Source organism: Phoca vitulina, unplaced genomic scaffold (assembly GCF_004348235.1).
Source record: "Phoca vitulina isolate PV1807 unplaced genomic scaffold, GSC_HSeal_1.0 scaffold7, whole genome shotgun sequence".
Classification (NCBI taxonomy): domain Eukaryota; kingdom Metazoa; phylum Chordata; class Mammalia; order Carnivora; family Phocidae; genus Phoca; species Phoca vitulina.
The window spans coordinates 42,194,242-42,207,966 of record NW_022589710.1 but is presented as its reverse complement, the minus strand read 5'-3'; the positions used below and the strand labels follow the sequence as shown (position 1 = coordinate 42,207,966).

The 13,725-nt window shown below is 43.9% G+C and overlaps 1 protein-coding gene across 32 annotated transcripts in view; it reads right to left on the bottom strand.

Annotated features, from left to right (window-relative positions):
- Positions 1-13,163, bottom strand: part of SIPA1L1 (signal induced proliferation associated 1 like 1) — a 385,985-nt gene extending 372,822 nt beyond the window's left edge. For 20 of the 32 annotated variants that reach the window (XM_032405449.1, XM_032405459.1, XM_032405458.1 and 17 more), the window contains exons 1-2: positions 13,011-13,163; positions 12,378-12,437 (exon numbers count right to left, since the gene is read on the bottom strand). The gene's annotated coding sequence lies outside the window, so the exon portion shown is untranslated. Of the gene's footprint in view, positions 1-12,017; positions 12,304-12,377; positions 12,509-13,010 lie in introns of those variants that run through there. The other 12 variants (XM_032405448.1, XM_032405466.1, XM_032405472.1 and 9 more) reach the window with 5 other exon arrangements.
- Positions 13,164-13,725: the final 562 nt, after the last annotated feature.

Below are 13,725 nucleotides of genomic sequence, written 5' to 3'. Positions count from 1 at the left end.
TATAATGCCTGTGCAAACCATGTCTAAGTCCCCGGAAAAATGCAAACAGGCAAGGGTCTGCAGCTGGGCAAGTCACTTAGCCTTTCTCAGCTTTATTGTCTGTTGATAATACCTACTTCACAGGAATTCCATGGGGATAAAATCAGATGATCTAAGCAAAGAACCTATCCATTGGTAGAGCTCAGCGAAAGGTATTTATGACTATTATTAACTGAGCACTGTGGAGGTCACCTTGACAGGCCAAAGCCCTATAGGAGATACAGGAAAAGAAACTGCTAAATGGGTCACATGCCAGTTCTGGGAAATCCAGATCATCACTGCAGATACAAAAAACAGTCCCTGACTCTCCACTGCAGCAAAACACAGACAGATGATAAACTACACACCATGCTTAAAAATTCTACCAGCAAGACCAGCCTTTCATTGGAGAAATGGGTGGAGAGCTTCTATCATCAGTGTGGATAGTGTTTAAAACAAATTACTAATTAGCCTTTCATTGGAGAAATGGGTGGAGAGCTTCTATCATCAGTGTGAATAGTGTTTAAAACAAATTTTTTTTTTTTTAAATACCATGCTTAAAAATTCTACCAGCAAGACCGGCCCTTCATTGGAGAAATGGGTGGAGAGCTTCTATCATCAGCACGGACAGTATTTAAAACAAATAGGGTGATGGTTACAGCTACCCTATCATATGCAGACAGGCTTTCCGTCATTTCCAACAATAAAATATATTCTATGCACACAGCCAAAACATGACTGCAACCACTCTAGTCCCAACAGGTGACTGCACTAGACCATTTCCTAACTCAGTAGCTGCTGCAATGTAAGTTAATGTAAGAAGGTTTGTAACAGGAACTCAACAGCTTGGCTCTCACTCATGGAGTTCTGATGTCTATCTTGTAGGCTTGTTATAAAGATGAGCAGTGGTGTGACAGGAAGTGCTTGGCACATTGGGTACTCAGTAAGTAGCAGCCTTTGTAAATTGTGTAACGAGGAAGCAACAAAATCCAAAGGCTGAGCCTACCATGAAGCAATCGAAAAGAGAGTGGCTCCTTTTCAACTAAGAAATTAAGTTGTATGAAAACAATTGGATAAAGAACACAGTTACAAGCCTTACAACAGGGAAAAAAATCACTAAACAGCAGGTTAATCAGTTTGCCGCCCAAAAATGAATGCCAGTGTGCCCATTCCTATGGGGCGAATAAACATACAAAATAAGAAATGGTCCCTATCCTCCAAGGTCTCCATCTACCTGAGGAGAAATCACATGGCTTCACCTGTCTGTCTGCATCCCCCCCCGATTCTATGTCCTATGAAGGCAAAACCCACAACGTGACATTGCCGTACGGTGCAGGCACTCAGGAAAAAATCGTTAAACAAATGAGACACTCACAGGATCTCAAAGACTAAAGGAGCTACCTGCCTCAGAAGTTTCCAAGCCTGGCTTCACAGACTGCTCAATCTGAACGTCCAAGGAACAGACAGAGACTCCGTGTACTTAGCGTGTTCCCCAGAAGATTCTAACACTCCACAGAGACTAAGAACCACTAGCCTCATTGAGCCCCCAAGAACTGTCTGAATGGCCTTTACAAGGGCCCCATCCAGAATGATCCAGCCTAGGCTTGCGATGGGGAAGGCCGCCGGTCACTCCTACAGGAGGCTCTACTAGAAAGTCCTTTGTGATGCTCCTTCACATGGCTGTATTTACTCTACTCATGTCCTTCTCTGTGGGGCCTGGGAAGACAAAGGTAATCTCTCCTCCTTAGGTATGATGGAATTTCAACCCTTGTGACAGCGATAACATCCCTTCTGAGTCTTCTCCAGACTAAATGTCCTTGATGAATTGTGCATTAATTATTTAATGCTGATTTCCTTACGTATACAACACAGCACAACAGCATCTCAGAGAAGTATCAGAGAAGAGAGAACTCAATATGAGTTACTCTAACCAGAAAAATGGCAGTGAAGGAAGCAGGCACAAAAGGATGAGAAAGACAGATAAAACTGGAACTCAGGGGCTGGTACTGCATCAGAGGGGATAAAAGCAAAACAAAATAATGATAAGAAGCGTGATATGCAGGGAAGAGGATAAGAGAGAGAAAGCTACGGCTGAGGAATTTAGTGTTTAAAATTAAATAGAACTAACATGGAACATGAACAATGGCTCAAAGAAAGTTGGAATAGTTGGGAAGAAGAGAAAGCAGAGGCCCATATGAAGGCAGACACACATTCATGGAGAGGCCAAAGAAATCAGATAAGCAGGAAGGGAGAGACCCAAGAGAAAGGTCACAAAAGCAAGCAGAAGAGTGTGAGTTTGACATGGCAAGGTATTGAACCACTTTAGTTCCCTGAGAGGGGCACACATACCTAGGAGGTCCTACATTAGAAAGAATGATCAGACAAGATGGCCTAGACAGGGGACAGTAGGAGGCGAGATGCTGACAAAGGAGCCTGCTCCCGCCACCCAGATACAAAGATCAAGGGTCTGTCCTAAGACAGTGGCAATTAAAGGAGGAAAAGTTGAAAACAAGAATCAATTCTAAAGGGAAAAAAAAAAAAAGGCAGTGCTTGGTCTCAGACCAGTCCAAAGAGAGAAGAAAGGGAAGAATCAGAGATGACATCTGAGAGCTATCTGGAAAATTCAAGAAAGAAGCAGGCAAGGCTCGGGCAAGGGGAGGCAAGATCACTGTGTGATCTCATGCACTGAGTGCATCTGAGGATTAGCATGGGGGCGGGGAAGGGGGCGGGGTTCTTTGGGGAAGCTTCACAGTTCACCCTCTGCTCCACAACACACATGGCAGCTCATGGTTTTGCTCTTCTCTGGTTTGAGTCCAAAATCTGTACATTACCACCAAAGTTAAAGTGCTTGAAAAAAAGCTAAAGTGTTCTGATAGAGCTGGCTGAAAGAAGTCAGCCACAAAAGACCACAAATTGTGCGAGCCTATTTACAGGAAACATCCAGAGGGGGCAAGTATATAAAGTGGATTAGTGGTGGCCTAGGGCTGGGGACAAACAGGGAGTGACAGCAAAAGGGGTTGGAGTTCCTTTTGGGAGTGATGAAGATGTTCTAAAATTGTTTATGGAGATGGTAACACAAGTCTGTGAATGTACACTTCAAATGCAAGAACCATATAATAAGTTAATTATAACTCAATAAAAGTGTTACATAAAAAGGAAAAAAAAAACCAAGAGTGCATAAACAGGTACTGCAACTTCAGAAATGTAGAGCCTATCTCCCCAATAAAAATGATTACTAGACTTGAGTTCAAGTGCGAGTCAATAAATACTTACGGGATACATGAGTAAGTTACTCCTTAGAGATTCACCCGTGTAGACATAAATTCCTTTGGTTACCACTAAATAAATCTTTACTTCAGGCCTACTAAATGCAAGCATACTACATTTTTCCTCCACAACAATTCCCCCAATGTCCCTTTAAGTAATACACTCAACCAAAATTATCCCCATAGTTTTATTAAGAAGGTAAGAAAGTATGTCTTAAGTAGCCTAAAGTACTTACTAAAACAGCCACTTAATTTGCTCTTCTGGTTCCAATCTCTCTCATTCAATTCATCCCATACAACCCAGCCAAGTTAGTTTTCTCTCCTTTGCACAGCTCAGAAAACAGTGCTGTGGCTAACTATTCTATCCTTGCATGCGGCCTACTGCTATTCAGGGAGCAGATGAGGAAAGGCAGGGTCTACTGGAATGGAGTAGGAAAAGCAATACAGTGTCAAGGAAAACAATACCACAAGCGACAGTTATTATAATAACTGATACCACTGAAAATCTTGAGATCACCCCAGCAGCTTTCATGAAAGACCTCCCGTCACACTGCGACCCAACTGACACAGATGGTTTGGGGTATTTATATCCAGTGGGCTACACATCCAATCTTCAAGGTCCATCACCTTCTGGAAGCTTTCCCAAGCCACTGGAATAGGTATCTGTGAAGGTACTTTGCAAATCAGGAAGTGCTAGACACACAGCTCTTACTCCACTCGCTGCCAACTGATAGCCTTGCAAGCATTCTGCCATTTAAATGACTTTACCTCATTCTTTAAGAGTCTGATCCCCTCAAAGAAAATGAAAAATTCTGTGAACGGTTTTCTCAATCGTCAACTTCTCTATTCTCTATTATTTAACACCGAGAATAGCATCAATTAAAAGTAAGTGCCACTCACACTTCCAGATTTCAAGATATTACAAAGCTAGTGTAATCCCAACAGTTGTAGTACTGGCATAAAGACAAACAAACAGACCAACAGAAGAGACAGCCCAGAAATAAACCCTTGTGTATGTGGGCACCTGATCTTCAACAAGGGAGCCAAGACCACCCAATGGGGAAAGGACAATCTCTTCAACAAACACTGTCGAGAAAACGGACATTCATATGCAAAAGAATGAAGTTGGACACTTATCTAACACCATATACAAAAATTAACTCAAAATGGACTAAAGACCTAAACATAACTAAAACTATAAAATTTTAGAAGAAAACAAAGGTGGAAAGCTTCATGACACTGGCTTGCCAGTAACTTCTTGGATATGATGCCAAAAGCACAGGCAACAAAAGCAAAAATAGACAAATTTTAAAACTTTTACACATCAAAGGAAACCAACAGAGTGAAAAGGCAACCCACAGGAGAAAATATTTGCAAATCATACATCTGATAAGGGATTAATATCCAGAATATATAAAGAACTCGTACAACTCAACAAGAAATCCAATAACCCGATTAAAAAATGGGCAAAGGATTGAATAGCCATTTCTCCAAAGCTGACAGACAAACGGTCAATAAACATATGAAAGATGCTCAACATCACTTATCGCCAGAGAAATGCAAATCAAAACCACAGTGAGATCTCACCTCACACGCATTAGGATGGCTACTATGAAAAACACAGAAAATAACAAGTGTTGACAAGGATGTGGAGAAACTGGAACCCTTGTGTGCTGTTGGCAGGAATGTAAAACCACTGTGTTTTTACAACTACTATGAAAAATTGTATAGAGATTACTCAAAAAATTAAAAATAGAACTACCATATGATCCAGCAATCCCACTTCTGTGTGTACATTCAAAAGAATTGAAAGCAAGGTCTTAAAGATACATTGGCACACTCGTGTTCATACCAGCATTATTCACAACAGAAGAGGTAGAAGCAACCTGAATGTCCATGAATGGATGAGTAGACCAAATATTGTCTATACATATCATGGAATATTATTGAGCCTCAAAAGAAGGAAATCCTGTCACATACCAACACGGATGAACCTTGAGGACATTATGCTGAGTGAAATAAGCCAGCCACAAAAAGACAAAATATTGCCTGATTCTTACTTATATGAGGTGCCTTAAGTAGAGAAATTCACAGAAACAGAAGTAGAATGGCAGTAGCCAGGATAAGGGTAGAGTATGGTTTCGGATCTGCAAGATGAGAAAGTTCTGGAGGTCTGTTTCATGACAACATGAATGTACTTGACATTGCTGCACTATATACTTAAAAATGGTTAAGGTCGCAGTGCCACCATACAGATACCAAACTGGATTTACATGTTCTCCCTCCACTGCAGGAGTCTAAGCAGCCCGATCCTTTCAGCTGTTGGCAGGTATTTCCAGAGTTTTTTCCAAGTTGTCTTTTTTAGTCAATGGGACAGCATAGAGGATCAGAGGTTCCCGTTCTCACCCATTCAAAATGAAGCTTCCACAATCCCCAGTCCGCTGCTCTCTGGCTTAAGCCTACTACTTGTTTACCTTATTGTCAAGCATAGGTTCAAAAATGATATAAAAACGATTGTGTTCTCAAGTGGGTGGAGGAAAAGCGTAACAGAATCATCCACTGAGTTTCTTCACACCACCATCCACCTGATATCCAACATGCTGCCCCGGAGAAAAGCCCCAGAGTTCACCGGGATCCCCTACCCTCTCCACCCAAGCACTCCCTGCTCCCCCAAACACACATCCTCCCCAAACCACTGAAAGCCACTTTTTTAAAACATTACTTGGAAAATGGCCTTCAGAATAATCCCACTGAAGGCAATTATTTGGCTGACATTCTTGAAATCTGAATAAGCCTTTCCTGTGAACCCTGTAGCTCTCCATAACCTATCATTTACCTACTGAAACATTTTGTTATGCAATTATTAGACCTCATTTCCTATTACAAAGGATCAGCACTAAGATCCTCATTAAAAAAAAAAAAGTAACATGGAGACGCTTCGAAGAACCACAGGCACCTCACAAACTGATAAAGAGACAAGGGTTAGGAACCACAGGCAGACCCCGCCCCAAACACAGGCGCACACACAGCACACTCTCTTACATAGGAGAGGCCAGCTCCTCAGGAATCAAAGTATACTGGCAGAACCTTCGGAGGTCTTCCCCGGGGCAGCCAGAACTAGGCTTAGGAAGAGGCAGGACATCCATCAACCACACACCGACCCGCAATACAAGAGTAAGAAGAACATGTGTTTCTACAGCCTTCTGAAGAAAAGCAGTTTGGTTCTGACAAGTCATAAGCTTACATTTCTTGCAAAAATCTGGGAAAATACTGCTTTCCACTTTTTTCCTAGATACACATAGGTGAAGCAAGCAGTGACAGTCAAATTGGGTGAAAATTTCAGGACATGCAACTAATTTATAATGAATGATGTATCTTAGAGGCATTTCCTAACAAGTACTGTCCCTTCTTGAAAGCGTGAGCTACCACAGTTCGGTTGTCAGTTGCTTCTCTAAGAGCATCAAGAACCACAAAGAAACTTGTATTATTTTTACCTAAAGATGTCTCTTTTTGGTAATGACAAACGTGTTTTAAAAAAAAAAAAAATGGTTTTTCTCAATACACCTTTAAAGGTTTTTAAATTGTTTCCGATCTGGTCAAGTTGAGATTTTTAAGAACCTCATTTTTAATTTGTAATAAAAAGTTTACAACTTGATTTTTTCAAAAAAATCAACAAACGGCAAGCACCTGTTAATAAAGGTCTTAATAAAAAAAAAAAAAAAGAAACTTGTAAAAACCAATAGTCAATCAATTCTGGGAACCGAGACTGTTAAAGGGAACACAAGGAGCTCACAATATATCCAACTAGAATACCTACCTAGGCGAATACTCTGGAATATGAAGAAAAAAAAAAAAAGATAACATAAGAGCCGAAGGAAAAGACTCAAGTCTGGATTATAGAAACATAATCATTCACAATGAAGGTCTTTGCTTTTTATTTCTCACTAGCTGTCTTCTGAGTAGTTGAGAATTCATTCTAAAAGGAAGCAAGACCCTGAACCACAAAAACCAATTAATGATTATACCTATAGCTTTGGTAAAAGACTTTGTGAAAAAAGTAGAAAAGAGAAAATAACCAGAATTAACTATTGTATCTGCAAAAGGCATTGAACCCAGACCTGCTCTGGGGGAGGGCAGAGGAAAAAGAATCCAGTGGTGGCCAAGGCTGGACGTCCTGTCTTACCCGCTCACGTCGCCTCTGAGAGACCCCTGTGCTTGTGCAAACCAGCCTCTCTAAGCCAGCACACTCCCAACAGGCATCCAGCTTCCTGCCTCTCCTGAGCTGAAAAGAGGGAAATTTAACCTTATGTAATTGCCTGTCTCCCACAGCTTAAAGGGAGGCATACTATAATCCTAATTAGAGGGAGAAGTCGGTGCAACATGACAAGGAACAAATTAGAAATCTAGAGACTGGAAATTCTGATCCCAGACCTCCAGAGGCAGAGAGCTGGGGCCTCACCTGACTCTGCCGCACACCCGCCTAGGTGCTGTTACGTCCTAGGGTCCAACTAAAAAAGCTCCTGATGTTCCTCCATGTCATTTGAGGGTCATCCCTCTTGATCTTCAAGAAGACACTCATGTTCTCTTTACTCTCCCCAGGCCAGAATAAAAGGAGAAAATGGATGTGCCCTGGCCCCTATATCAAAAGATATACCCCAGTGGATTTTCTTACCCTCGTGATCACAAACCCAATCACACTCATGTCCCTCCCTCACTCAAACCGTCTGTGTTTGAGAGATCCAAAGCAAAGGGAATTTTTCCCATGCTTCTGACTCACTCCAGAGCTCATCAAAAGCCCACCAAAAGAATAAAAGAGCGAATATCTAAGGATAATTAGCTTAGTTCTAATCTTTGGAAAATAAAATGCCATACAAGTGTGTGGGCTTTGTTTCGCCTTTTTTTTTTTTCAATTATCTAGACATAGGAAAAAAACAAATAAAAACCTAAAAACAAAAATCCATGAGGTCAATTTACTTCTTATGCCAAAAAGTAGAAGTGCAGTGGATAGGTTGGATTGTCAATCTCAAGTGATCGTGGAACACCTACATTTTAAGGAGCACCGGATATGAAACAAGACACAACTTTTTGGATGAGCACTGAAAGAATAAGATAATGCTCAACCCTCCCAGAAGGGAGAGCCCCCCATCTAAAGGGCAGTCACTGACTGGCAGGGATATTTCTTCTCTCCTGGCTCAGATTACCCTAGTGGAAGGGAGGGTGGTGCTATATAAATCATGCACATCTTCAACAGGAAGCTCCTTCAATATGTTCCTTTTTTCTGTGCAATTATCCCTCCATCTGACCCATCCCCCCTCCAAGCCCCATCCCCTAGTAACACTTACATGTAACTGAAAGAGAAGGTCTACAAGTTGCCACTATTCCAGAAATAAGGAAGGGAAATCACTTTCTTTTACAAATGAAAAATGATATTAAGGGAAGAAAATGGTAACCCTGAACAAATTAAGTTTGGCTTCTCTAAAGAGCGTACAAGTACACTATGCTCTGAGTTAATAAAGTCTATGCCCCAGCCCCAAAAAAAGGTGGGGGGAAGCCTACAGGCTCTACCATGTAGATATTTTAACTAACTCAATTTCTTTTTCCATAACTTTGTAATTTGAGTAACTCTAAAGCTTACTTACCAAACACTACATCAATACTGTTTTCAAAGCTCTTCAATCTTTTTTTTTTCAATCTTAATGTTGATTTTGTTCGCTTCCTTAAGTTTTGCTCATTTAGATACTTAATAAACACTGAACACTTGCGGGGGGAAGGGAGTAGTAAACGAATTTTAACGTATAGATTCAAAAAAACAAAACAAAACAAAAACTAGGAAACAAAACAAAAACTAGGAAACAAAGGAGTACAGTTAAATCTGGAAACCTGCCTTCCAATCACTGCCTGATCACTAATTAGTTCTTCTATAACCTGCGACAAATCACTTCAGCTTTCTGGGCCTCAGTTTCATCATCTGCAAAATGGAGAAAATGGGTCAAATGATTTAAATTCAAAATCCCTTCTAGCTTCAACAATCTATGAATCTGTTCATCAAAAAGAAAATGCAATTGCAAATAAGACTTTATGATTTGCGAAGTACTGTCATACATATTTTCTCATTAATTCTTGCAGCAAAGCTGTGAAGCAAGCATTATGCCCATTTTTGCTGAAAAAGACAGTTTTTCAGAAAGACAGTTCAGAGAGGTTTGATTATTTTTTAAGATCCCATAGCCCGAAAATTTGAAACCCAGAACTTCTGAGGGCAAATAATGGGCTCCCTTATTTCAGAAAATAATAAAAATAATTGATTGCCTGTTATGCAAAACCCTTCTGGAGGCAGGGTACCATACCAGGGTACCATAACCCCAAACTCAGAAAAGTTACTATATATGGCCCCACTGGACTATAAGTTCCATGAAACACACTTACTCACCACCAGAACCATGGAGCCTGACAGCACACTTCCCGAATAGAGGCACTCAGTAAATAACGCGACTCACCATAAACTTCAAAAGGTTAGGAATATAGTGTTATTATGGGGGTATAGGGGGAGTTTTTTCTGAATTTCAGATATGAGCTTCTGTGATTTGCATCAAAAGGAAGAAAGAAGCATTCTATATCAGAGATCTAGTTCTCCATCAGAGGGATAAATATGTTTTCCTCTGACAAAGTCCGATTTCATTGGTGAACCAAAAATCTCCAATGCGAGATGTCACCTGGAAATCTTCAGGATATCCATACTTTATATGTGCACTGCTATGGACCAACAGGAATGATAACACAACCACGAGGACTGACAGGAAGCACATAATTATGTTCTCATGAATCACTACATACTTTCCCCTAAATTGGAAAGATTCAGGGAATCTGTATTTTTACACTTTTCCACCTCTCCTCGTGCTTCTGTTTCACAGCTCAGAGAGACAGAAAACAGCCTTTTATTGAAAAATTCAAACTGCAATTTAATACAACATATACATAACTCAGAGTCAACCAAGATCCCCCAAAGTTTACAAAACCACTAAACTCAAGCAATCTTCAATCTATGACTTCAATAAAGCTACATGAAGATTTTTTCTAAAGTTGTTTAAAAAGCGGGGGGTAGGGGGTTCCCTAAAATTACTCATGTAATTCAAAGCAAAAGCAAAGTAAATAAATACGAAAGCCAGAAAATAATAGTGAAAGGATAGAGTTAAATGAATCTCAGTACAAAATCTAAGTAAGGTGCTTTGGATTTATTACCAAGAGTTCAAGTCAACCTTGCCACAGGATCCCAACGACTGCCTGACACTTCAGATCTAAAAAGTTCTCTCTATCAGAATTGCAATTTCAAAGCCGGAGAAGCAGTACCAGGAACTACAGAGAAGCTAACAGCAACACCTACTGACTATCTTGAGCCACTTGCCAAACTTGTTCTCTCAGTCAAACTAGAGAAATCTAATGATACAGTCAACTTCAAGAGTCCTTTACTTAAGCATAATGAGATAAGAAAATAAGTTGTCACCCACGAAAGCCATTCATCCCCAAAATCTCTTATTTTGCCCCTATTTACGAGCAAATCATCACCCAAGTCATTTTAAATGCATTGTTAATTGCTGATGCCTCAGTACAAGGAATTTATTCCATGGGAAAAATGTTTTAATATTAATATTCTTGTTAATAACTGGTATGTCATCTAATAGTTGGACACATCAGTGACCATAAAGTGCTTTACATAAACCTTTCATTTGAGACTACTGCTGTTACCACTGTTCTACATTATTCCCATCAGGTTTTTTTTTTTTTTTCCCCATCCTGGTAAAGGTGGTTTAATTGCAGCCTTCAAAAAATGAAAAAGAGAAAAGTTAAAGTCATTAAATCAGGATTATATAGAAAATTAATAGTTACTAAACTGGCTGCAGAGAACGATTCTATAGGACTTAATCTTGTACTTTTCCAAAAGATTAAGTCAGAGAATCTTTGCCTTGGACGAATATTCCATATGAGAAAAGAAGAGAAAGTTGACACTTAACTCCCACAGAGTACCAGTATAAAAACAATGGGTTTAAGAGTCTGAGTCAGAGTTTCAACATGAAAGGCTTACTTTATAGAGGAAACGCCAACCCCAGTTCATCCAGATAGACCTGGAACCTGATGAAAGTCGACACCTTTACTCTGAAATTTGCATCGCATCACTGGCTCCCAGTTTAGAAATATAATCGTCCAGCAGGTAGTAAGAATTTCAGGGAATGCTACCTCTAAAATACCAGGAAATTTTTCAGGAAAAATTAAATCTATTAAGGTAAACGCAGTCTCCAGAAGCCATCAGTCCCCAAATGCTTCCTTCAAAAACGAATACCAACAACTCAAACATCTTCCCTGAAGTGAGCCATTTCCCTTGTCTCTAGATTTAACAAACGGTGAAACCGATGAAATTTCAACCTGCCCAATATGATCACTTGTCCACCTAGAAATGCCATGAAGCAATAGGGAGCCTCGCAAATTTCCTTTAGGGTCAGAAGTTGGAAACAGATGAGGCTAAATAGGAAAACTTTTTGAAGCGGCCTCACGCCTCCCCAGCCCTCTCGAGGTTTACTTGCTCCAAGGAAAGCAGGTTAGGGCATCCCCGACTTTCACTGCCCTCCCCCCCAGAACCCCGGGAGAGAAATTAACCACCCTCGGGCAGCGAGCTCCCTACTCCCTTTCCCATGATTACAACCCTCGGCCTCTCCTTTCCAGCACAGCCTGCAAAGCGCTCACCCAGGTGACTGAAGGGGAAGGGTGCCGGGTGACGACGAGAGCAGCCGGGTGGGCGCAGCCACCCCGACGGGGGCGCGGGTCTCCCGGCCTCTCGCGGGGGCGCTCCGCCGGCAGTTATGTAGATTCGGATTCCGAGGTGCGTGCGCGCGCGCCGTGCGCGGTGCAGCCCGGACTCGCCCCCGCCGGGCTGCGCTATCAGCACGCCACCGAATCGGAAATAAAACTTTGACCGGTCTCCCGGTGTCTGCTCCCGGCCCTGGACCCGAGCCCCAGCCAAAAACGCGCTGGGGGAGGGGGGGGCTGTCGACAGTCCTGCACCCCCGCTCCCCTGCCCGGCCCCAGGGCGCGGGAGCCACTTACCGCTCGGCCCGGCCTCCCGGTGCTGCCGCGCGTCCGGGGTGGGTCCGCCGCGCGCTCTCCCTGGGGAGAAAGAGAAACCGTGTGGACTGTCGGCGCGCGCTCACTCGTCGCCTCCTCTGCGGAGGACGGCGGGCGGCGAGGCCGGGCCGGGGCGGGCGCCGGGCGGAGGGGGGTCCGGGGGAGGTGGGGGCTGAATCTGCCCAACTCCCGAGCCCCGCTCCGAGGGGGACCCGGAAAGCAGGCTGGAGAGCAGCCGGCTGGGGCCGCGCTCCTGGAGTGGGTGGCGAAGGTGCCTCCGTCCCCGGGCATCAACTATTGTCTGGGCGTCCTGGTCCCCGCTCGCGCCGCCTCCGAGGCTCAGCGCCCCCCATCCCGCCCGCCTGCCCCCAGGAGAAAAAGCTGGGGGTGGGGGCCGCGGATAAAGCGGGTTTGGGGTGGCTGGTGGGTTCGGGTTCCAGAGGTCGGAGGTGGGCGCAGGGGAAGGGGAGGTGCGTGCCGAGTGGGGGAGGGGACAGGTAACTGCCGACGGGGGTGGGAAGGCCCGGGAGGACCGGTGGAGGGGGAGGAAATGGGAGGGAGCCCCGGAGGCGGGAAGGGATGGAGTGGCTGGGGGGCGGCCTCTGAAGCCCAGACCTGGCCCTCCCCGGGGACCCTCCGCCCGGGAAGTCGGCGCCGCACTGACTTTTTCGCTCACTCGCTCACGCACGCACTGAACTCGCTCACAAAGTTGCCGGCGGTGGCGGCGCCGCACTCGCCCTTCCCTCCCCTCCAGTCCCCTCTCCTCCCCGCCTCCCCGCCCCATTCCTTCCCCTCCTTCTCCCCCTCCCTCGGCAAGTCTCGGGTGAGATCACCGCTGGGCTGCTCAGCACAGCGCGCAAATCTCGCGAGAGAAGCGGCCGCTCAGCCCGGCCAGCCGGGGAAGTAGGAGTTGGAGGAAGGTGGGGGACCGCGGAACTCCTAGTTGCTATGACGACGGCAAAGCCCTGGATTCCTGTCTCCTGCAGAGAGCCAAGGCAGCAAACGTGGGTGCAGTTTTCATCCTGCCCCCTCCCTTGCCCGACACCCTAATGGTGGGGAAAGCGAATGCTAGAAGCGGGAGGAGGATTTTTAAACCTATCTGAGAGGGCATCTGTAGACCAACGTCATGATATCTGGCCAGATTTGGCAAATGAAGCTAATTGTTTTGGGGTTTTTCTCCAGAGGTTCTGGGGGAGATTTCTGCCATAGAAGCCAGCACGTATCTGTACCCCCAAATTTCTACCATATATTCACTCCTTCAACCCACCCGTCTAATCTCATCCCCCAACCACTTCTCCATAGGCTCCCTCTCTCCTCCCTTCCCCCGCCC